Source organism: Balaenoptera borealis, assembly GCF_965194805.1.
Source record: "Balaenoptera borealis genome assembly, chromosome: 12".
Taxonomy (NCBI): Eukaryota; Metazoa; Chordata; class Mammalia; order Artiodactyla; family Balaenopteridae; genus Balaenoptera; species Balaenoptera borealis.
The window spans coordinates 16,200,978-16,225,222 of record NC_138869.1 but is presented as its reverse complement, the minus strand read 5'-3'; the positions used below and the strand labels follow the sequence as shown (position 1 = coordinate 16,225,222).

Here is a 24,245-nt window from a genome sequence, read left to right as displayed (position 1 = left end):
GAGTCCTCAGCACCTATGATGGAGCCTGACACACAGAAATTGATTTCTGCCTTTACTGCACATAACTCCTTCCTTACTGAAGAGAATTTGACAAGCAGAGTCTTCAAATTGGCTGTCCTAGTCAGATTCTCCAGCTGCCTTAATGCCTACAAGCTCTTTAATGCTAAATAGATAGATGTGAGGAGCAAAAACCACGAAACTCATTTGCTGAATGAATGAGTGAGTGAATGAACAAATGAACATAACATCTGTCTCTGTGGGAAGAAGAAGTAATTAAGTCATGCACTATGCTCTTAAGGAGCTCATGGTTTACCAATGACTCTCAACCAGGCACATGTGACAGATGACATTCACACCTGTCAGACAGTTCCACAGCCATGTCCAACATTACAAACTTTGGCACTAAAAAAATGAACTACATGTATATGTGTAATTCTCTTGTGTCCTGAAACAACACCCTTTTGCTCCTACTCAAGAAAGCATTAGGAGCTAGGATTTCAAGAGGATGAACACTATTTCCACATGGGTAACCCTGAATCTGTTCTATTTTGTAAAGTAATTTTTCCTAAAATTTAATACTTTCATTGTGATTAGTAATCAATTACTTAGGACATAAATCACAAGTGTTGGCAACATTCCAGAATTTTAACTGTGCCTTATAGAACCTCTTGTCTAGAAGACAAGATGAAGAATGTCACTTGAGAAATAAGAGAAGCTAGTTGGTCTAGTAGAATAATATGTAGTAAGTAAGTAGAAAACACTTGGATGATACAGGAAAAATACAGGACATTGTTCTTGTTCTTGAATCTGTCTCAGAATGTGAACTTTTATTCTTCTTTGTCTATCCCCCAGTGCCTCTCTAGCAATAAAGCCTATCCTATACCTGGAACTGCAGGGTTTTACAAATAAATAAATAACTCACTGGATGAAAAGCTTCCTTTGCAGAACAAAGGAAGAATAATCGATTTTTTTATTACCTGATATGCCAGAGATTCTAAAGGTCCCCTAACCTACGTAGCTCACAACTCATTCTTCAAGACTCAGCCACTACCTTCTACCAAAGTCTCTCTGACTTTCCCAACCCAAACCTCATTTTTCCTACCCCTTGATCACGTTTTATTAGTATCTTCCTTAATATACTCACCACATTTTACCTTGTGGAAATCCTTCAATTTCAGCTCCAAAGTCTTTTCATTCCCTGACCACTTCTGTTATCTTGGACTGGTTCCTTTGTTATACATACTCATGAAACCATGTTCTTTTCTTTCAGGGCAGTTATGTCAGCTCTAGTTACACATCTGTTTATAGGAACAATTAATTTGGAAATGTCTCCCCCACTAAACTTTAAGTTGCATGAGTCTAGTGACCACATATTAGTTCACCATGTATTCCCACCATGAGCATAGTGCCTGGCATAGTAGCTGCTCTATTAACACCTGTTAAATTAATAAATTAATGATTAATATGTAATTCATATATATGTAGTATCTTCCCTAAAGATTTTAAGCTCCTTATATCTCTCATAACATGTGCTTTATAAACATGATAATGGCTTAATGAATATTAGATAGGATATATTTTCCTAAAAGCTGTGTATACGTGCATGAAAATATATATGCATCTATGTGGCAGGGAAAAGAAAAGAAAAGAGATACATAAGGAACTAAATGCAGCTTTAAGAATTCATCACTGCTCTCTGTCTTTGGCCTCCATCTTCCTTCAAAAGACTTCTTTTTGTATGTGTGTTCAAACTGAATACTTATTTTAAACCATTACAAGGTGTTATGCTGTTGACAAAAGAACCTGTTGCAGCCTTTAAAACAACCTCAAACAGGATAATAGCCCTTCGTCACTTGAACAAAAATTCATTTTTATTGAAATTAAACAGCATTTATCAGAATCTAAAAGAAAAAAATAATAATTCTGCCACAATTGGCAGCTTGGCTGGACAAGTATGTGCAATATATTCACTGGTAATAATGGTTATGTAGGATGCCCTTTGGGACCATCATTTACTCACAAGGACATAAACATCACAGCTACTTCAAACACATTCATTATTCTGAATACTCCATTTTCATTTCAACTGTATTTTTTGAGCATGTAATTTTCTTTAAGAAGAAAACATCTTCAGGAAATGACTAAGTAATCCTTGGACCCTTCAAAGGACAGATGTAATACATTTTAGTCACTTTGTCATGCAATGATCACCCCTTCTCCCAAAAGGCCAAATCAGCATAGAGTAAAGGAAGAGACTGGAAAATCCTCCCTGGCACCCTGGCCAGCTGCAGCCACTTGGCCTGACATGTGGTAGAGACAAACTATCAACAATCAATTCTTAATCCCCTCTTAGGGCTGTTTGGCTGCTTGTCCTGACCCATAGCTCGCTGTCATAGTCTCCTTTGAAACCCTGTGGCATCTAAAAAACAATTCCACACAGGGCTAGGGTTCCATTCTGGAACACTCTTAAGTGCAAAGTATTTGCATTTGACCCTTTACATGTTCACTCACAGATGCCTCTTTTCATAGCAGAGCATAGGACCTGAAATAACCAGGAGATCCAAGTTCACTGGCCAGGCTCTGCTGTACAGGCCAGGGGATTATGAGCATGGCAGGTAGCAACATAGGGTCTCCCTCAGTTCCCCTTCTGTTTTCAGAGGGAGGTGAATTATATGACTTCAAAGGACTCTTTCAAGAACAGAGAGTGTATGCATTTGGGGGGATCACTGTTTTGATGTGCCAGGCCTATTTTTCTTTCTGTTTCCTCATTGTTGAAAATAGGTAACCCTTTCCTTAGTAAAGAGAATTTGACAAGGATGAGTCTTCAAAGTAGTTAACCCTGTCAGATTCCTAACCTACCTCCAACTTAGAGAGACTCACAAAAGGAAAAAAAACCAAAAAAATCCCAACTACATGTGGTATTAAACCAAGAATTTTTAGCTAAGTGCTATTAAGTATCCATAACTGTGATAACTGTGTGTTACATGGGGCTGGGGGTAGAGTGTCATTTAAATAAAGATCACAATCCAAGTCCAGAAAGAATCAAGAAATGGATTTTTAAATTAATACATGTCAAGCCATTCATGTTAAAGTACTGAACTTTGTGCAACATATGGCCAAATAAGTAAATGCAAGAAGGTAAGACTGATACAGTCATGGAAGGAATGAGTAGGAATTAGATTTTGACCTGTGCCTTAAATTTGATAAAAAAGAAAAAATTAGGGAGGAAGTTCTACCACAAACATGCCAATGTTTAGAGATAGAAATGAATAAATATGTGCAATGCTTAAAAGTATGAGCTTTGCAATTTGGTAGCCTGGTTTCTGATCCTTGTTCTGTCATGTAGTTTTTTGTCTTTAGGTAAGTTACTTAACCTCCCTGAGCCTCTAAATTTCCTCATGTGTAAAATAATGATATTAAGAAGGACTACCTCAGAAGGCTGTTATGAGGATTAAATTACATGAAATCACACAAAGTAATACCCAGCACAAAGCAAGTATGCAATAAATGTTAGCCATATTGATAGCACTGTACATTAATATTTGCTGATAACTTATTGTGTACTAATCACCCTTAGGCCCAAGAGATACAAATAAAGTGAAACTATGCCCTTGACCTCAAAAAACTCTCAATCTGAAAATGAAAGAGACTAGTCAATAATTCACTGTGATACATATTGTGCTACAGCTATGAAAATAGAAGCACAGAAAATGAATGCCTAACAATGGTTGGGGAGCAGAGAAGGATGAGGAAAAAAACACTACAAAGAGGGTAATGATTATGATAATTCTAACAGAATGAGTAGGAATATATAAGTCATAAGAGAGAGAAGTTTCTCTAGATAGAATAAATATAACTTGCAAAGGCATGGATGTTTAAGTGATCTGAGAATTGCAAACAGTTTAGTGGTGGATAGAGTTCAGGGTATGGAGGAGAAAACAGCAAGGAGCAAGGCTGGAAAACTGAAAGAAAACCAGATTTGAACTTTTTTTTTAGGCAAAGGAATCAGATGATGAGGACTAAGAATTCTAAAAAGAGGAGTCAAAAATTCCAAAGGCAAGGTTGAATCCGTAAATTATACCCAGTTATTGAAGGGCTTTAAATGCCAGTTTGAGTACGAATTTTAGTCTATGGGCTGTTGGAAAGGATTCTTAGTTCTAAAATAGGGGAGAAATACTGAAATTCTATTTTAGGTAGATTAGGCTGATGTACGTCCAAAATAGGAATTAAAAAGAAATTCAAAACAAGATAACTAGCTAGCAAGCTGCAGCATACATCCAAGAATAATATAATAAGGCCCTGGACCTGGATTTTGACAGTGGGAATGAAGGAAACAAATCCAAGTTATGCCTAAATAAATCTGGATACAGCAAATAAATAAGAGGGAGAGTCAAAATTGCCTGGAAGAAATAAAATTTATGAGGGATGTGTGATGGTAAAATACACTGACTGTAGACCATTTATTTTAAGAGAAGAAAAGATAACGGTAGAGAAGGCTATCAGACTTTTGGTGTTAACCTCATTTATTCATCCATTCTGTTACTCACTCATTCAAAACTATGTATTAATACTTATTAAGACAGAGTAATATGAATCTGTACTGGAGATAGAAAGATGGTATAAATATAGATAGGGGAGATATGAAATGTACCTTAGTAGCCATTAAGACAAGGTAGAAAATAATACCTTTTTTTTTTCTAGTTTTTTTTTTTTGGTGGGGGGGGAGTATAATTGATTTACAATGCTGTATTAGTTTCAGGTATACAGCAAAGTGATTTAGTTATACATATACATGTACCTTTTCTTTTTCAAATTCTTTAGAAAATGATACACTTAATAAAAGAGGGATTTCAGTGTAGTGAAAAATTACCTTCAATTGAAGAAACCAGAAAAGTCATTATGGAGAGGTTAGGATGTGAGCTAGGCTTTGAAGACAAAGTAAGTTCTTCAAACACAGGGTGACTGAGGAGGAACCAAGATGGCGGAGTAGAAGGACGTGCTCTCACTCCCTCTTGCGAGAACACCAGAATCACAACTAGCTGCTGGACAATCATTGACAGGAAGACACTGGAACTCACCAAAAAACATACCCCACATCCAAAGACAAAGGAGAAGCCACAATGAGACGGTAGGAAGGGCGCAATCACAGCAAAATCAAATCCCATAACTGCTGGGTGGGTGACTCAAAGACTGGAGAACACATATACCACAGAAGTCCACCCACTGGAGTGAAGGTTCTGAGCCCCACGTCAGGCTTCCCAACCTGGAGGTCCGGCAACGGGAGGAGGAATTCATAGAGAATCAGACTTTGAAGCCTAGTGGGAATTGATTGCAGGACTTTGATGGGACTAGGGGAAACAGAGACTCCACTCTTGGAGGGTATACACAAAGTAGGGTGTGCATCAGGACCCAGGGGAAGGAGCAGTGACCCGAGGGGAGACCGAACCAGACCTACCTCCTAGTGTTGGAGGGTCTCCTGCAGAGGTGGGCGGGGGAGGGGCAGGCTGTGGCTCACCGTGGGGACAAGGACACTGGCAGCAGAAGCTCTGGGAAGTACTCCTTGGCGTGAGCCCTCCCAGAGTCTGTCATTAGCCCCACCAAAGAGCCCAGGTAGGCTCCAGTGATGGGTTGCCTCAGGCCAAACAACCAACAGGGAGGGAACCCAGCCCCACCCATCAACAGTCAAGTGGATTAAAGTTTTACTGAGCTCTGCCCACCAGAGCAACAGTCAGCTCTACCCATCACCAGTCCCTCCCATCAAGCCTCTTAGATAGCCTCATCCACCAGAGGGCAGACAGCAGAAGCAAGAAGAACTACAATCCTGCAGCCTGTGGAACAAAAACCACATTCACAGAAAGACAGACAAGATGAAAAGGCAGAGGGCTATGTACCAGATGAAGGAACAAGATAAAACCCCAGAAAAACAACTAAATGAAGCGGAGATAGGTAACATTCCAAAAAAAGAATTCAGAATAATGATAGTGAAGATGATCCAGGACCTCGGAAAAAGAATAGAGGCAAAGATCGAGAAGATGCAAGAAATGTTTTAAAAGATCTAGAAGAATTAAAGAACAAACAAACAGAGATGAACAATACAATAACTGAAATGAAAACTACACTAGAAGGAATCAACAGCAGAATAACTGAGGCAGAAGAACGGACAAGTGACCTGGAAGACAGAATGGTGGAATTCACTGCTGCAGAACAGACTAAAGAAATAAGAATGAAAAGAAATGAAGACAGCCTAAGAGACCTCTGGGACAACATTAAACGCAACAACATTCACATTATAGGGGTCCCAGAAGGAGAAGAGAGAGAGAAAGGACCAGAGAAAATATTTGAAGAGATTATAGTCGAAAACTTCCCTAACATGGGAAAGGAAATAGCCACCCAAGTCCAGGAAGCACAGTGAGTCCCATACGGGATAAACCCAAGGAGAAACACGTCGAGACACATAGTAATCAAATTGGCAAAAATTAAAGACAAAGAAAAATTATTGAAAGCAACAACGGAAGAACGACAAATAACATACAAGGGAACTCTGATAAGGTTAACAGCTGATTTCTCAGCAGAAACTCTACAAGCCAGAAGGGAGTGGCATGATATACTTAAAGTGATGAAAGGGAAGAACCTACAACCAAGATTACTCTACCCGGCAAGGATCTCATTTAGATTTGATGGAGAAATCAAAAGCTTTACAGACAAGCAAAAGCTAAGAGAATTCAGCACCACCAAACCAGCTCTACAACAAATGCTAAAGGAACTTCTCTAAGTGGGAAACACAAGAGAAGAAAAGGACCTACAAAAACAAACCCATAACAATTAAGAAAATGCTAATAGGAATGTACATATCAATCATTACCTTAAACGTGAATGGATTAAATGCTCCAACCAAAAGACACAGGCTTGCTGAATGGATACAAAAACAAGACCCATATATATGCTGTCTACAAGAGACTCACTTCAGACCTAGGGACACATACAGACTGAAAGTGAGGGGATGGAAAAAGATATTCCATGCAAATAGAAATCAAAAGAAAGCGGGAGTAGCTATACTCATATCAGATAAAATAGACTTTAAAATCAAGAATGTTACAAGAGACAAAGAAGGACACTACATAATGATCAAGGGATCAATCCAAGAAGAAGATATAACAATTCTAAATATATATGCACCCAACATAGGAGCACCTCAATACATAAGGCAACTGCTAACAGCTATAAAAGAGGAAATCGACAGTAACACAGTAATAGTGGGGGACTTTAACACCTCACTTACACCAATGGACAGATCATCCAAAATGAAAGTAAATAAGGAAACAGAAGCTTTAAATGACACAATAGACCAGATAGATTTAATTGATATTTATAGGACATTCCATCCAAAAGGAGCAGATTACACTTTCTTCTCAAGTGCACATGGAACATTCTCCAGGATAGATCACATCTTGGGTCACAAATCAAGCCTCAGTAAATTTAAGAAAATTGAAATCATATCAAGCATCTTTTCTGACCACAACGCTATGAGATTAGAAATGAATTACAGGGAAAAAAACGTAAAAAACACAAACACATGGAGGCTAAACAATATGTTACTAAATAACGAAGAGATCACTGAAGAAATCAAAGAGGAAATCAAAAAATACCTAGAGACAAATGACAATGAAAACACGACGATCCAAAAGCTATGGGATGCAGCAAAAGCAGTTCTAAGAGGGAAGTTTATAGCTATACAAGCCTCCCTCAAGAAACAAGAAAAATCTCAAGTAAACAATCTAACCTTTCACTTAAAGGAACTAGAGAAAGAACAAACAAAACCCAAAGTTAGCAGAAGGAAAGAAATCATAAACATCAGATCAGAAATAAGTGAAACAAACAAAGAAAACAACAGCAAAGATCAATAAAACTAAAAGCTGGTTCTTTGAGAATATAAACAAAATTGATAAACCATTAGCCAGACTCATCAAGAAAAAGAAGGAGAGGACTCAAATCAATAAAATTAGAAATGAAAAAGGAGAAGTTACAACAGACACCGCAGAAATACAAAGCATCCTAAGAGACTACTACAAGCAACTCTATGCCAATATAATGGACAACCTGGAAGAAATGGACAAATTCTTAGAAAGGTATAACCTTCCAAGCCTGAACCAGGAAGAAATAGAAAATATAAACAGATCAATCACAAGCACTGAAGTTGGAACTGTGATTAAGAATCTTCCAACAAATGAAAGCCCAGGACCAGATGGGTTCACAGGTGAATTCTATCAAACATTTAGAGAAGAGGTAACACCTATCCTTCGCAAAATCTTCCAAAATATAGCAGAGGAAAGAACACCCCCAAACTCATTCTACGAGTCCACTATCACCCTGACACCAAAACCAGACAAAGATGTCACAAAAAAAGAAAACTACAAGCCAATATCACTGATGAACATAGATGCGAAAATCGTCAACAAAATACTAGCAAACAGAATCCAGGAGCACACTAAAAGGAGCATACACCATGATCAAGTGGGGTTTATCCCAGGAATGCAAGGATTCTTCAATATACGCAAATCAATCAATGTGATACATCATATTAAACTGAAGAACAAAAACCAAATGATCATCTCAAGAGATGCAGAAAGAGCTTCTGACAAAATTCAACCGCCATTTATGATAAAAACTCTCCAGAAAGTAGGCATAGAGGGAACTTACCTCAACATAATAAAGGCCATATATGACAAAGGCACAGCCAACATCATTTTCAATGGTGGAAAACTGAAACCATTTCCACTAAGATCAGGAACAAGACAAGGTTGCCCACTCTCACCACTGTTATTCAACATAGTTTTGGAAGTTTTAGCCACAGTGATCAGAGACATAAAGGAAATAAAAGGAATCCAAATCAGAAAGAAGACGTAAAACTGTCACTGTTTGCAGATGACATGATACTATACATACAGAATCCTAAAGATGCTACCAGAAAACTACTAGAGCTAATCAGTGAATTTGGTAAAGTAGCAGGATACAAAATTAATGCACAGAAGTCTCTTGCATTCCTATACACTAATGATGAAAAACCTGGAAGAGAAATTAAGGAAACACTCCCATTTACCACTGCAAGAAAAAGAATAAAATACCTAGGAATAAACCTACCTAAGGAGACAAAAGACCTGTATGCAGAAAACTATAAGACAGTGATGAAAGAAATTAAAGATGATACAAACAGATGGAGAGATATACCACGTTCTTGGATTGGAAGAATCAACATTGTGAAAATGACTATACTACCCAAAGCAATCTACAGATTCAATGCAATTCTTAATGAACTACCAATGGCATTTTTCACAGAACTAGAACAAAAACTTTCACAATTTGTATGGAAACACAAAAGACCCCGAATAGTCACAGCAATCTTGAGAAAGAAGAACGGAGCTGGAGGAATCAGGCTCCCGGACTTCAGACTATATTACAAAGCTACAGTAATCAAGTCAGTATGGTACTGGCACAAAAATAGAAATATAAATCAATGGAACAGGATAGAAAGCCCAGAGATAAACCCACACACATATGGTCACCTTATCTTTGATAAAGGAGGCAAGAATATACAATGGAGAAAAGACAGTCTCTTCAATAAGTGGTGCTGGGAAAACTGGACAGCTACATGTAAAAGAATGAAATTAGAACACTCCCTAACACCATACACAAAAATAAACTCAAAATGGATTAAAGACCTAAATGTAAGGCCAGACACTATAAAACTCTTAGAGGAAAACATAGGCAGAACACTCTATGACATAAATCACAGCAAGATTCTTTTTGACCCACCTCCTAGAGAAATGGAAATAAAAACAAAAATAAACAAACAGGATCTAATGAAACTTAAAAGTTTTTCCACTGCAAAGGAAACCATAAACAAGAAGAAAAAACAGACTGCAGAATGGGAGAAAACATTTGCAAACGAAGCAATGGACAAAGGATTAATCTCCAAAATATACAAACAGCTCATGCAGCTCAATATCAAAAAACAAACAACCCAATCCAAAAATGGTCAGAAGACCTAAATAGACATTTCTCCAAAGAAGATATACAGATGCCAATAAACACATGAAAGGATGCTCAATATCACTAATCATTAGAAAAATGCAAATCAAAACTACAATGAGGTATCACCTCACACCAGTCAGAATGGCCATCATCAAAAAATCTACAAACAATAAATGCTGGAGGGGGTGTGGAGAAAAGGGAACCCTCTTGCACTGTTGGTGGGAATGTAAATTGATACAGCCACTATGGAGAACAGTATGGAGGTTGCTTAAAAACTAAAAATAGAGCTACCATATGACCTAGCAATCCCACTACTGGGCATATACCCTGAGAAAACCATAATACAAAAAGAAGCATGTACCACAATGTTCACTGCAGCACTATTTACAATAGCCAAGACATGGAAGCAACCTAAGTGTCCATCAACAGATGAATGGATAAAGAAGATGTGGCACATATATACAATGGAATATTACTCAGCCATAAAAAGAAATGAAATGGAGGTATTTGTAATGAGGTGGATGGAGTTAGAGTCTGTCATACAGAGTGAAGTAAGTCAGAAAAAGAAAAACAAATACTGTATGCTAACACATATATATGGAATCTAAAAAAAAAAAAAAAAAGGTTCTGAAGAACCTAGGGGCAGGACAGGAATAAAGACGCAGACATAGAGAATGGACTTGAGGACACGGGGAGGGGGAAGGGTAAGCTAGGATGAAGTGAGAGAGTGGCATGGACATATATATACTACCAAATGTAAAATAGCTAGTGGGAAGCAGTCACATAGCACAGGGAGATCAGCTCAGTGCTTTGTGACCACCTAGAGGGGTGGGATAGGGAGGGTGGGAGGGAGACGCAAGAGGGAGAGGATATGGGGATATATGTATACGTATAGCTGATTCACTTTGTTACACAGCAGAAACTAATACAACAATGTAAAGCAATTATACTCCAATAAAGATGTTTAAAAAAAAAGAAAAGAAACACAGGACCATATGACCAAATAGCAGCAATGTTGAAACAGGAAAATAAACATTGAGTGCGGTACTGATCATAAATAATGTATTTCTCAATAAGAGAGTCTAGGCTAATTCTGTGTCACCTACAATGCAATTTGAAAGTACTTATACAGGACAAATCTATATAAAATACAAATCTCTTAACAATTTCTTGGCTTTTTCAAAGACATAATTATTGAATTTAAAAAGAAACAATTTTGTACAGGATATAGTGTATCCATAGGTCTTGGACTCTAGGTTTCAAGATTAAAATGGCTTTTAAAATGCCAACCATGAGTAACAGAACAAATGGTGTTCTGCTTTCTTGTTAAAAAGGATTATTGTGCAAGCCATCTCTATGAATGTACATGCCAGAAGCCTCCTTAGCTGCAGAAAATCTAGTGCCTTTCAAAGTTCTTTTGAAATCTCTGAAGAATGAGATTGATGAAAGAATCCCTAATGTCTCTTTTCTTTGTAATCCACACCACACAAGATTTAAGAGCTAAACCAGAAAACATCAAAAGACTTGTTCAGAATTGTTCAAGGAGAAACACTGATGTTTTTTCCCACCGACGAGAAACACTAAAATTTTTATAAAAGGTAAAAGAAGATATGACCTGCAGCATGTCTACTACAAGATGCTGTTACACCAGCTACCATAAGCAGATCAATATAAAACAAATTCATATTTCTGATTGCCTGAAAGGAAAAAGACCCTCACAAATTCACAGTGCATGAAAGAAAAATGGTGTTAGCAAATAATGAATATAAAGCTGGATCCCAGTGACCTCCAAGCCTATAAAAATCCAACACATTTTTATATAACTTTATTATTTCTTGTTTGGAGCTAGTGGTAAATAACTCTGGTATTCATTGAGAAAGGGATAGCAAGACACTCTTTTATCATTTTAAGGCCCTACTTGGCCAATAAAGATACATCTTGTTGTAACTGAATTCTCTCTTCAGTCTTTAAAAACGGAAACTACATCACCATCAGGAAATATAATTAACTGTCGTGGGGATTATATTGGTCAAAGAGAATTACCTAGACATAACCCACCATTTTAGGATTTCATACGAACGTGATGCCTAAATCTGAAAAGTTTTCTATGGTTTTCTAAGCTGGTTTCTTTGTATTATTATAGTTGAGATTCTCAGGGAGTTTGTGAGATAGAACAGGCAGGTGATATAATCCACATAAGACGAGGAAGCCAAGCATCACCAACTTAGTCCTCACACCTGAGAATGAACAGTAAGTGAAGAGTTAGGATTATAACCCAAGGACCTTAATTCCCTATCTAATGGTCTTTCTTCAACACTATAGCTGACAAGCAACCAAGTTCTCTACACTTTCTCCTCTATACCAAAATTGACACATGTCTCTTTCACACTAAGTTTTAAAATAAATGATAACATAAAGAGTTATATTCACCTAGTCAAAAATGGGTGAAATGTGGGCATGGACAGTTTTTGTAGGTCCCTTTCAAAGTAGCAAACACCAGCTTACAGGCTCAGTCTTCATACTGCCATAACACACAGCAGCTTGTCTGTGCACACTTAATATCTACACCTCAGTAAGGATTAGTTCTCAGAATGCAAAGAAAACTTTATAGATTACCATGATAACCATGGTCTACAGCAGGGCACAAGACCAAAATGAAAAGATGAATCCTATAAAGATAAGGCCACGAGAAAAACCCCAGGGGTATCATGGCTGAAGAATGGGTCACAAATGGAAATGTCTATAGAGATCGGGCAGATAGCAGTGAGAGAACTGGGCTGGGTGGTAAGTGCGGTGGGCTGGAAGCATACTGTTTTGAAGGCAGCAACACTATTTAGCTCTAGTTGAGTACTGCCATGCAAGAGACCATGCTGGGTGTTGCCAAACTTTCCTTTTTTTTAAGAGAAACTGGACTATTATGAGGACTTTGTTTTACAAATTCTAGCAACTAATTGAAAAAATTAACACTGCATGGATCAAACAAAACTTGTCTGTTGATTAAATTTGACCTGTCAGAATCAGCCTGTAGACTGACAATTTTCAACCACAAATTTCAATTTAAAACTTTCAGTTTAAGCAACAGAAACTCTTTTATCCTTTCTGGGTTCAATTGTATTTAATTGCTCAAAGATGCCTAACACAGGGGCCCTTAAAGGTAGAATAGAGTTTTCATATACTCACTGGGATCGGGTGGAAAGGAGGCGATCAGAATCTAACCTACTACAAGCTTATTATTTCCTTACAATCTCTAGTTCTATCTTTAAAATTTATGCAATTTTTGCCTTCCGATTCACAATACATCTGTGTTGTTCCCTTTAATATCAAAAAGATGATTTGCACCTCTAATCTTCTAGTAAAACTGACCCTCCAGGAAAACATACCACATTTACCCTGCGGCGTCCAAAACCTCTGAGTACCTAGATTAACCAGAGTTCTCTCAGGAGTGCCACCCTTTGCTACCCCCAGCTGTCCCTGCACCTAAAGCTTTAGCTCCAGCGATCCATCAGACTGACAACAGCCAGGGGCTGGTGTGGCACACCCAGAGATAGGCTCCCACGGCTTCTCAGGGCTCACTGAAAATGCAGCCTCCTGGTCTTGCTTAATCTGATCAACACCCCAAAAGCTGTCAGAAACAATGGCCATGATTTTTCAGGCCTTCTCTGGCCTCTTGCCTTTCAAAACAGTGCCTCTGCCAAAGTACCTAGAAGAATAATTTATCTTCCCCCCGGGGTTGAGATTTCAAAGCTTCCTTTCTCCAAAATTGCTTCACACCACTTTCATCTTTAATGCTAAACTTCACAACGAAGTGAACATCAGAAGAGCTCAGTGGGAGAGCCTCATATGAAAACTGAGGGTCCCACAGCAGTACTGCTCATTGCAGGTGTTGAGGTATTTCACTTACTGAGGCCATTCTTGAAGACATCTCTTCAGAGGAGCAAAATAATTATGTTCCTTCTAGAAGCACACTTGCTTCTAAGTAGTTGATGTCTCTAATAAGGTAGATTAAGCACCAACATACATATACATTTCAAGGGTATGAACATATATGGACACACATCATTATATATTAAAATGCAGCAGAGCCTGAAAATCTATTTCTTTGTTTAATTCTCTATTTCATTTCAAAAAGAATGCTTAGATGTATTTCTCTTGTATTCTTCTATCTCCAATACTAGAAATATCCTTTGTGTGGCAATGATTAATGGCTCTCAAAAGCAAAGGAAGTTGTTTCCTCTGAAAGTTTTCTGGGACTCTAAATGTACACTATTTTTTCTGTAATAAATATCTCCATATTTTTATGCACAGTACCTTTTTTCCCTGACCATTGCATGATCATATTAGCTAAATGTTTGTACAGTATTTCATTTTGAGGCCTTCAGAATATTTCCTCCATCCACCAAAAAGCATCCTGCAGCTAATTCATTCTTCATGGTTTCAAACCAAAAGAGAAAAAATTGTAAAAATTAAAACTGCCAGAGAACCATAGAGTTAACTTGCCTCCACTCACAGGCCTCAAGAGGAAGCCACAAAAGAATTTCTGACAATTGCAATTTGTCTTAAATATGCCAATACACTGTTCACATTCAAGACTCATTAAGCAGATTTGTAGCATTCACTTCACATCTGATGTACTAGATCTTCAGAAAATGGATTTTTTTAACCCACTGGTGACAGAAAAACAGACTTTCGCCACTGGAGTCTTTAGCAAAAACCTAAGCAAGCCTATTCCCTGTGAGTCATGAGATGGCATAAAAATAGATCAGAATCTGCCCCAATATAGTGTCCAGTTAATAGTAACTTGAGGAGAAACTACTTTGCTTCCAAATTAGGAGCTGGATAAAAGCAGATAGTTGTGGACTTTAAACCACCCCCTTACCATATACTTCTCCACTCCCTCCCCCAGCAAGATACTATAAGAAGTAGTGGTGGTTAATAATCTGGACTTTGGACCCAAAGACTAAACTCAATTTTAGTAGAAATATATTCTTACAGAAATTTACTTCTCTGGGCTTAAATATCTTTATCTTTAAAATGGAGATAATAACATCATATACTTCATAGCATTGTTGTGAAGATGAAATAAGATGATATGATGTGTATAAAGCTTCAGATTAGGACTTGACAGGGTAAGTGACCTATAAATGTTTTTGTTACTGTTGTTATTTACTGAGGGCCTACTAAGGTTAGAACATTCTTCCAGTGACTATAAAACATAAAAATAAGAATGAAGACGACTTCTCCCTAACCTCACTCTGATTCAGGGCTCCTAGGAAAAACCTCACTCAGAAGTCCAACATGGATTCTGCAGTTTCCATGCTTTCCTGATTTGAGGGAATGGTGTTGTCAGCTGGCAAAAGATAATCTACTGCCCTAGAAGCCAGTACAAGCATTTGAAATTCCTTTACTGACTCTGTTAAATATTGGTTGGGTCATATATACTCTGTGCACCTGTTTGCCCAGGTGAAAAGTGGAAGAAAGAATATCTTATACAATTTCGCCTACAACTTCCTCCTTCTACTCCTTTTTCATCTTCGTTTCACAGCCAAATTTCTCTAAAGAGTTGCTCATGTTGTTTTCACTTCCCCCTCATTTCTCAACCAACTTCAACCTAAAGTTGCATTGTCTCAATAATCAATTAAATACTATTATATGTGTACACAGTGCTATTGTGTGTGTTGGCTAACAGTGGCCAACACATATTAAATACTCCAGAAATGTCAGCTATTAATATCATTAATAGGCATTACCTAACAAATTGCTTAATAAAAGATGGGCAACAGCACGAAGCACCTTCTCTTTCTCCATAGTTGCATACATATTTTATGTTGCATATTATATGCTATAATTGGAGAAGGTCTCAGGATGTTTATCTAGCAAGTCAGTTATCTGTGTTTCCTCGCCTGTTCTCTGTTTTCATTTGATAGCACAGATCTGGTTAATTATTTTCCAGCTGTAATTATTATATAATTAATTTGCATCACACAGCCATGTGACCCCCTCCTGTTCTTTGAGCTCCATAGACTCTGATATAGATTTTTTTTCAGAAAGAGGCAGAGAATGTGAGTTTTACTTAAAATGTGATACTTGCACATAATAATATCTGGGCTATGCTCCTTAACATCATTAAATCCATACAAAGACATCCACTGGTACCAACTCATCACTCCAAACTTGATTGTGAAAAATCAGGAGTTTGTCAGAAACATCAGTAATCATGGTTGGAAACATCTTAATACTAGAAGATGTTCATCTGGAAAGTTCCGGTAAACAGGTCAGTGCCCAAGCCCTGAGCTGGAATACAAGCTTCTCCAGGCTAACGTTACTGTAGCAAATATCCCGGAAACCCCACAGCAGTAATGGTACAGTCCAGCCTTCATTTGCCGTTATGGCTCATTCCCTTCTTCGCCAGCAGTGAGGGTATCCTCTTATCCTTTTTTTTTTTATATACATAAATTTATTTATTCTTGGCTGTGTTGGGTCTTCGTCGCTGCGTGTAGGCTTTCTCTAGTTTCGGCGAGCGGGGGCTACTCTTCGTTGCAGTGTGTGGGCTTCTCATTGCAGTGACTTCTCCTGTTGCGGAGCATGGGCTCTAGGTGCACGGTCCTCAGTAATTGTGGCAGGCGGGCTCAGTAGTTGTGACTCGCGGGCTCTAGAGCACAGGCTCAGTAGTTGTGGCACTCGGGCTTAGTTGCTCAGCGGCATGAGGGATCTTCCCAGACCAGGGCTAGAGCCCATGTCCCCTGCATTGGCAGGCGGATTCTTAACCACTGCGCCACCAGGGAAGTCCCTCCTCTTATCTTAATTTCTGGCCCTTCATCAACTCTTTTCTTGCTGAGGTCTTCCCTATTCTTCAAAGCTTATCTTTCTGTAGTTTAAATATCCAGAGACTTCAACTGTAATTTTCTAAAAGTGCTTACTATTTTCTACATTGTATAGTATTGTACATGGAATAATTATGACTGTAGTTAATATATTCATGTGTCCTATCTCCTCAACTGTATCTTAAGCTCTATAAAGGTAGAGTCTGTGTCTTTTCCTTCCATGTGCATCCCCGCAGCAATAGCATAGTACCTGTTAGGTCCTTAATAAATTAATACAGCTTAATTGATAGGATGAAGAAAGGAGTGGGGAAGGAGAGAAAGAAGAAAGGAAGAGAAGGAGGGAGGGAGGGAAAGGAAGGAAAGATGGATAGATTAATAAATACTTCTAAGAATTTTTTTTAAACAATTATGTCTATCTTCAAAAAGCTTCTGATCTAGCTGGGTAGATAGAAATACATATTTTTGTACAACAGGAAGCCTGTATTAGGTGGTTTATAACCACACAATATAGTATTTGGCTTCTAAGAAGAATGCTATACATTGAAAGATGATAGTCTGTGGGGTGCAGAACTCAGACAACGCTTTATAAAAAGGTGCTTTTTTGGCTAGAACTTGAAGTGGAGAATTGGATAAGCAAAAATGAAAGAGGATGGCCAGTCCTAGAATGTTCCTTGATACTCAACCTCACTTCTTGTATTGGCCGTTAGTAATTAGTGACTTCTGATCTGACTAACACAGTGATTGCAGCTTGACTTTTGTGGGCTTGGAGAATAGTTTTCATAACAATAGAGGATAAACCCTAATATTTAATGCGTACATTTATTATGTACCAGGCCCTGTGCTAGGAGCTGAACATAAATTATTTAACCTAATCTGTAGGAAAACCACTATGATTATATCCACTCTACAGATAAGAAAGCTGAAACAGAGAGGCTAAGCATCTTGCTCAAGATCACACAGTTAGAAAGCCGCTAATGTAAGAATCAACATGTGGTGCTTAGTAAACCTGGAAAAGCAGAAACAGAGCCTTCAATTCCCTCACACATTTTTCGTTTTAGTGATAACACAGAGTTTACCTGACAGCAAAGTTTACCTTGTTTAATTAGTTTTTGTCTATACATCCTACATCTGTGTTTTCAAAATTCCAGACATGAGAAGATGAGATGGCATGCTGGAAATTCCCATGTAGCCTTCCAGATCCACTCCCTACTCTCCTCCACCCTGCTCTGCACCCCAGCTGCTGACCTGGAGGACCTGAAGCAAGGCACCTGCTCTGTGGCTTCCCACTGAGGTTATCCAGAGAAACGCATGGACAGAGAACCAGAAAAGAGAAAAGTCAGGGCCTGTATTCCCCAGATGCCTTACTGATGTACCCCCTCAGGTTGGTTGTGACCTCTACTAAAGGGAGAAGACTCCTGGTAATTCTCTCTCTCTCTCTCTCTCTCTCTCTCTCTCTCTCTCTCGTGCTCTCCCACCCCCATTCTCGCTCTCACACACTCTCTCTCTCTCTCTCTTATTTTAATAGTTTTTTTTCCTCTTAACCTTTCAGGTCTACAGGTGGTGTGATGTATGATTTTCGTGTTACCAGTCTACACCCACACTTGTTGCTTTTTTTATGCTCATACATTTATGAAGTATCCCTTTATTAAACTTGCCTCAATCACAACATTTAAGTGTGCCATCTGTTTCCTGCAGGGAGCCGGAATGATATAGGTGATAACTTTGTGAATTAAAACAGTGATATTAAAAACATAAAAAAATGTCCAATTCTGAGATACTTTCTAAAAGAAGTAACACACATGGATGAAACACTGATGCAGATAATAAAACAGAAAAATAGAATTTATTCTTAGATTTCTGAGCCCAGGTAATCTAGAAAACAATAATGAGAGAAATGAGGACACTAATAAACATTTAGGAGTTTATATGTTACCGTGATTATCTGTCTCTTCATTTGAATATCTGTTTGAGGCAATACAAGTCCTTTTTTGTTAAAAAGAAATTAAACAAGACAGATAAATTGAAGTACTCTCCATTCCACACTCCAGTTTTGTCCTGCTAGCCCCCTCTCCCAGAGAATTCTCTATCATAAATTTAATATATACCCTTAGAAACTATTTTTATACTTTACATACTATTATTATTATTTATAATGATACAATTATAAAATTTTATGTGTTACGTTTACTATTTCCATAATTTGGTAACTTGAGATTTTCATTCAAAATTATGTTTTGGAGATCTATCTATATTGACATATATAGATCTGTCATTTAACAGTTATGCAATAATCCATCATATGAATACGTCACATTTTCTTTATCTCTTCCTCTATTGACAGACTTTTCACGACAACCCACAATGCTTCAGTGAATCTCCTTTATAAATCTCCTTAGGAACTACCTCTAGGGCTCTTGTGGCATGGCTGGACCCAAAGAAAACTGAGTTTAGATACCTTGACTTTGAAGTGCTGTGCTCCTGGTTGCCAAAATTAAATTTTAACAGTAGTCATAAACAAAATAAGAAAGAAGAAATGAAGATAAAGATATTTCTGTTTGCAGCAGCTAGATTTCTATTTTTTTCAACTACGAGATGAAAATAGCACTGTTCACCAGGCCCTAAATCAGGTATCTTGCAATCGTTATCTCATTTAATCTTCACACCTACACTTCAGGGGATGACGGAAATTCACAGATGCCTCATTTTAGGTAATAGTTTCAATCTCTACTACAGCTACATTTTTTTAAAGACTTTTTTAAAGAACAGTTTTATATTCACAGCAAAGTTGAGAGGAAGATACAGAGATTTCTCTCATACCCCCCCATCCACACATGCGCAGGCTCCCGCATTATCAACATCCCCCACCAGAGTGGTATATTTGTTACAAGTGATGAACCTACACTGACACAGCACAATCACCCAAAGTCCGTAATTTACATTATGGCTCACTGTTGGTGTTGTACATTCTATGGCTTTGAACAAATACACATGTAATCTATCAGTACAGTACCATAACACAGTATCTTGATGCCCTAAAACTGCCCTCCAACTACATTTTTTATGAGAATAATCTAAAAAATAGAAAATTCCAACTGTCTTAAGTGCATCCTTTTTTAAAATCGGTTTTTCAGTGCAAATAAAGAGTAAAGTCACTAACAAATAAATAACAAGTAACTTGCAGGAGGTGGGAAAAGTACAAGTTGGATAATTTACAAACTAGTCAACCCCAGGAGAAATCAGGAATTGACTCTACTTGAACTTGTAAAATTAATTTGTCCTCCCAATGAGGGTTCCCTGATTTGAGGCAAAAAGATCTATTCTTCAATTAACTGCAGATGTCAAACTTGTGTCAGAAGCCCTCCAGAAGGTGAAATAAATTATGATTCACCCTAAGTAAACATGGGCCGTGTCTATTAGAATCTTAACAATAAAGCTACACCATCAGATAAATAAAACTGTATTTTTCCATGATGATTTTAGAACAAAGGCAAAATGTAATTAAAAAAATTCACATGTCCCTCCAACCCTTTTGTCAGAAAGGAAGGACAAAATTACTGTAGGGAGATTTGTGGGGTCCCTTTTGTTTTCTGTTCTGTTATCTTTTCAATTTCATCCTTCTGTTAGCTCTTCAGATCAAACCCCAATGGAGATAAAAGGAGCTTCAGGGACAAGAAGCAGAAGCTAGTGCCTCTGGTGTCACTAAAATCTGACTTGAGGTGACCCTCACTCTGTAGACAAGGAATAAGCCGTCCAGGGACTACTATTTGCCAGATTTTCTGCCCCTCTCTGTAGGAGACCACCCAGTTTCTATCGAGGGCAACAATTAAGAAACTGCTGATGCCCCAATTGATTAAATGCAGAATAAAGTTTTCCTTATGAGAGCTATACAGAGTTAGCCATAGAAATATGGGCAGTAATAATGAAACAATGACATTTTGCAGTGATGTATTATCTTGTTTACTCCACACGACAGCCCAAGGTCGCTATCACTGAAGATCAGAGAACTGACAAAACTGGCAAATGACAAAGTTGAGAGATTCAGGGCTTCTGACTCTGATCCTTTCCCCACAACACTATGGTGCCTAGGTCTTAATAGGTGCTTAATGGATGTCTGTAAATAAAGACCTCTCTGTCCCACCTGTCTCCTAATCACCTATCAGAACTGCCTGGCATTAAGAAATTATTCTCTATTAAAGTGCAAATATAAAGACCATACTTTTTTTAATCTTTGTGCTAGTAATTCCATTTTGGGGAATAATTCAACAAAAGAAAACTACTAAATACATGAGCCATTTGGTATAATATGTTCTGTGATAACAAAAAGAAAAGGAAAGGAAAAGAAAGGAAGGTCAGGAAAGAAGAGGAAAAAACTTCTAGAGATAATCCATATGCCCAACAATAGGAGAGTAAATGGTAGTATATCAATCTACGGGGAGTGATAAAAATATTTTACTTGGTCAAAGCCAGCAGTTGTTTTTTTAATGAAATGGATAAAAAAGAAAATACAGTGAAATGGAATGGAAAATATCAGATTGCATCACCCTTTGTGAGGGCAAGTACTATCTCCTGAAACCTTTATTTCTATGTACATATGTATGTGTACATGTGCATATGTACATCTATGTATGCTTGCAAAATACAATGTAAAATATATTTCTTAGACTGGGGCATGGTCAAAAAATTTTGAAATGTACTGGCCTAGGTACATTCATTCCTTAAAATTTACTTGCAAGAAATCCTGGAGAATTATAATAATGTTAAGGGAAAAGCAGGTTCCAAAGTGGTACAGATGTTAGAGTGGCAATTGTAGAAAATATGACTGTATGTTGGTAAATAACAGGAAAGACATGAGCAAAAAAGAAAACAGTAGCTCTCCTAGGGAGATGTATGTTATTATTACTCTCATTTTACTTTTCATTTCTAACTTGAGACAAACAGAGTTATGCTACAATTAACTATAGTTCAAACTTGCCTTAGACTCTATCAAGAATTCAAGTAAATAAAACAAATCAAAATACACACCAAGCAAGCAAGAAACCAATCTACTAAGGAAACTTACAAATGGAAGTAGAACATTAGGTACATAAAATGTGCCTGAAACACCAGGTACATAAAATGTGCATGGTGGATGGACCAAGTGCCTGGTTTCTAGAACCAAGAACATCTTTCTGTTCAAACATTCGACTATGCACACACACACGATGGGAGGGATAAACAGATTAAACTCTCTGCTGTTCATTTACTCCTTAGCTTTAGTGTACTTGGTACCTTCCAGTAAAAGAGCTAGCATGTTTCAAGAATAGATGAAACTGCTAATGGTTACTAAAAAGGTGAGAAGAAGTTGTCAAAGGGTCATTAGAAAGTGCTGACTTGTTTGTCTTCAGCACCTTCTAGTACCTCTTTTCAATTTACAATTTTCCTTCTTGATTTTGCTTAAAATTATCTGTGCTTTATAGAGAAATACCTTAAGTGACCAACATAAAGATTAATGAGACTTGTATCAAGTTAAACTACTTCATAAAGCTACCTTAATGAGTCTGTAGTTACTTTGGGTAAGAAGAGGCTAAACTCAGGGGCTAGATGGGCAAAGGAAAGGGAGAGGGGGACAGGAGGTGAAACGGCTGTAATTAGCATAAGTAGAAACTACAGCTAGTGTAGTGAAAGCAGAACAGTGAACTCCAGATTTCTTATTACCCACTTCACTCTATGACCCAATAAAGTGAGAACAATCTGTGCTTTCATACATTAAAAGCTCTAGGTGTTCACCAATGCACCCAAGTAATTTTCAAGGCTATTATACTGCCTGCTAGCCAACAGAATCTAAATTGATCTTGCTTGTCAATCAATCAAATATTAATTGAGTGCCAATCTGCATAAAAGGTTATAATTTCTAATGCTTGTGGCAGCATGGGGTCTTCTCACTCCACACCCATTTATTTCCTTCTGGTTCTCATCACTGATTGAAAAGACATGTTTGGTAAAGCTAACTAACAAGAGGATTTTTAAATTAATAATGCTAAAAGAGATGGTCAATAAAAGAGAATGCTTTGTTTGAAAGATGTAAAAAAAAAAAAAAAACCTCAGTCTCTGTTTATGTGGGACAATTTAGATCCACCACCACTCACAGATCAGAGTCAGGAAAAAGGTCATCACGACCTTGACTCTGGGTAGGAGAATGAGAACAAACCACTCAAAGTTATCCTACAGATTCAAATGCCTCCCCAAAAAGGTGAAGTAATGGACAAAGTATATATGCCTTCTCTAAATTTCCTTTAGACGTTTGGAATATAGACATTTATAAAATGTCCTATATAGCAAACAGATTGAAAGTTATTCCTTCTCTGAAAGCTACTATCAAAAGGTGCTAAATGAACTTTCCCCAGATTCAACTTCTGTTGATTCTTGGTGGAAATTTTATAAGCAAATTTCTTAGGTGGGGGCTGGGAAATGTTCCACAGTTAAATTGAGGGACCAAAAGCCTAAAATCAAAATCAAGCTTTCCCATTATACCACTGAACTTTTTGATCTAGTACAGATACTACCAACGAATAGGGAGAAAATTACTCACAATGGGGAGGGACATTAAGTCTTTTGGGTGAGTCAGGTGCCATGCAGAACTCTCAACGGCAGAATCGAAGCTTTTATGTTCTCTATCACAGCCCTGTGTGATCTACAGTACAAACTCCTAGGACAAAAGAAAGGGAAAACAAGTCTAGACTCCCATATAATGAAAGTACCTCTAAATTCTGGGTGTAATTTCCCCAATTAAGGAAAGATACTTAAAAAGCCCAGTTTTATCAAAGGTAAAGTGTAAGTGTTCCCATGATTTCAGAGTCCTTACTGTACTGCCTTCATTGCCTCTTTAAAATTCTTTCCACTTATTTTAAATACATAGTCTTTTTTGTGGGGAAAAATAATCTAGTTCTTGGACTAGATGAGCAGATTTTTAATTTGTGTCCTTGCTGGGTTTTGTTTTAGCTAACCACATTCTCTCCATGTTTGAGTCTAATTTTTTAAAGAAATGATCTTATGTTTTAGACTACATACCTTGATGAAGATTTTCTAGACATGAAATTATATTTTAAAATACACAACTGAAAAAATCTATCTTCTAAACAAATAATGCTTAACTCTGGGAGGATTAACTATTTGAACTCGTAGGTCTTCTACTGAGGATCTCTAATGAGGGAAACAGTTCTGATGTTTAAGAATTGTATTCTGGGAACAAGAAAACCAGGCACTTGATTAAACAGAAGTAAATGAAAGTTATTATTATTTTTCATGAACCCCTAAGCTGGAGAGTTTGGTTCTTTTCAAAGTGTCTTCAAACTCATTATATCATTCTGTCATTTGATTCCCACAATGTCTACAAGGTGGATCAGACCAGAGTTAAAA

At 37.6% G+C, this 24,245-nt stretch overlaps 1 protein-coding gene and 1 long non-coding RNA gene across 2 annotated transcripts in view; one reads left to right on the top strand and one right to left on the bottom strand.

The window, feature by feature from the left end:
* Window positions 1–21,785, top strand: part of LRRN1 (leucine rich repeat neuronal 1) — a 218,014-nt gene extending 196,229 nt beyond the window's left edge. Inside the window, exon 7 of the transcript XR_014232284.1 lies at window positions 17,999–21,785. The gene's annotated coding sequence lies outside the window, so the exon portion shown is untranslated. The remainder of the gene's footprint in view (window positions 1–17,998) is intronic.
* The window catches only part of LOC309607158, a 681,872-nt gene that overhangs the window by 499,689 nt on the left and 157,938 nt on the right, over window positions 1–24,245 (bottom strand). The window lies entirely within an intron of this gene.